Genomic DNA, 2,055 nt, shown 5'->3' with positions numbered 1-2,055 from the left:
AGATGATAGGAATCCTTTTGTCTTCTTCAAAGTCAAGAATCACGAAGTCAGCTGGAAATATTAATTGATCAACCTTGACTAGCACATCTTCAATTATACCCCTCGGATATGTGATCGAACGATCAGCAAGCTGTAAAGACATGTTTGTCGGCTTGAGCTCTGGTAGGCCAAGTTGTGTGAAGATAGACAAGGGCATCAGATTGATGCTAGCTCCCAAGTCGCACAGACACTTATCAAAAGAGAACTTCCCAATAGTGCAAGGGATAGTGAAACTTCCCGGATCTTTAAGCTTAGGTGGTAATTTCTGTTGAAGCACAGCACTACATTCCTCCGTTAAAGCCACTGTCTCTAACTCCTCGAGCCTTAGCTTTTTTGAAAGTATACCCTTCATAAACTTGGCATAGCTAGGCATTTGCTCGAGTGCTTCAGCAAACGGGATGTTGATGTGAAGCTTTTTGAACACTTCAAGGAATTTACCAAATTGCTTATCCAGCTGCTGTTTTTTTAACCTCCTAGGAAATGGAGGTGGTGGGTATAATGGGTTTGACACCGGAGCAGCTGCAGGGATAGCCTTATCTTTTTCAACAGTAGAGTTGATTCCAATTGTGTTTGAAGGAAGTTCTGCTGAAATTTCTTGCGGTTCATCACCCTGATCTTGTACTAATGTTGAGGCAGGCCCTGTTGTAGTTTTTCCAGATCTCAGCGTAATGGATTGGACTTGCTCTTTAGGGTCCCTCTTACCTGGTACCTCTGTATCACTAGGGAGATTCCCCTGTGGTCTGTTCAGTAAAGCATTAGCTAACTGACCGACTTGTGTCTCCAAAGCTTTTAAAGTTACTGCCTGACTCTTGTACATGAGCCTTAGTTCTTCCATGTCAGACCTTTCGTTAGCTGATTGCCCATGATTCTGAAATCCCGGCGGGTGATATGGCTGTTTAGGTGCATACTGTTGTGAAATCCCAGCCTGACTGTACTGTTTAGGTCCCTGTTGAAATCCTTGTTGAGGTTGGTTATACCCCTGGTTATTACTCCAGCTGAAATTAGGATGATTTCGGTTGTTAGGATGATAAGTAGCTGGAGCAGGCTGTTGACCTCTCTGAAAGTTGCTCACAAATTGTGCTGATTCACTAGAAATGGCACACTGATCAGTAGCATGAGTACCAGCACATAATTCGCAAATAATGATTGGCTGTTGAATTCCTTGGTGAGCCAGAGAATCGACTTTCATCGTGAGAGCTTTAAGTTGAGCTGCTATAGCTGTAGACGTGTCAAGATCAAGAATTCCGGCTACTTTCCCTTGAGTAAGTCTTTGAGTAGGGTTCTGATATTCATTAGCCGCCATCATTTCAATAAGATCATAAGCTTCTTCATAACTCTTAGCCCATAGCGCACCTCCAGAAGCAGCATCAAGCATAGGTCTGGATTGAGGTCCAAGACCATTGTAGAAACTGTTTATTTGCATCCAATCCGGCATACCATGGTGGGGACACTTTCTTAGCATCTCTTTATACCTCTCCCAGGCTTCACAGAATGTTTCTCCTGATTGTTGAGAGAATTGAGATAGAGCATTTCGTAGCGCAGCAGTCTTTGCCATGGGGAAGAATTTAGTGAGAAATTTCTGAGCTAGATCTTCCCATGTAGTAATCGAACCAGATGGTAAAGAATGTAACCATCCCTTGGCCTTATCCTTCAGTGAAAATGGGAAAAGTCTTAGCTTCACAGCCTCATCAGAGACGTCATTAAATTTGAAAGTGTCACAGATCTCTATAAAATTCCGTATATGCATATTAGGGTCTTCAGTAGGAGAACCCCCATACTGTACCGAGTTCTGGACCATTTGAATAGTTCCTGGTTTGATTTCAAAGGCTTTGGCTGCGATTGCAGGCCTGACAATGCTTGATTGGATATCATCGATCTTTGGCATAGAGAAATCCTTCAATGCCTTACTGTCTGGTTGTGCTTCAGGTTCTGTCATTGTTTCAGAATCAGAAGAAGAAGTAGAAGTTGAATCAATTGCTTTCTTACGGGTCTGAGAACGTGTTTGCATAAACGCGA

At 42.9% G+C, this 2,055-nt stretch overlaps 1 non-coding gene across 1 annotated transcript; it reads left to right on the top strand.

The window, feature by feature from the left end:
• The first annotated feature begins 1,472 nt into the window (after positions 1–1,472).
• LOC135152488 (small nucleolar RNA R71) lies at positions 1,473–1,579 on the top strand. The gene has a single exon (XR_010291664.1). It is a non-coding gene; the product is annotated as a small nucleolar RNA R71 (small nucleolar RNA).
• Positions 1,580–2,055: the final 476 nt, after the last annotated feature.

Source organism: Daucus carota, chromosome 4, assembly GCF_001625215.2.
Source record: "Daucus carota subsp. sativus chromosome 4, DH1 v3.0, whole genome shotgun sequence".
Classification (NCBI taxonomy): Eukaryota; Viridiplantae; Streptophyta; class Magnoliopsida; order Apiales; family Apiaceae; genus Daucus; species Daucus carota.
Note: the sequence above shows the minus strand (reverse complement) of the source record. Positions and strands in the feature narration are given on the sequence as shown.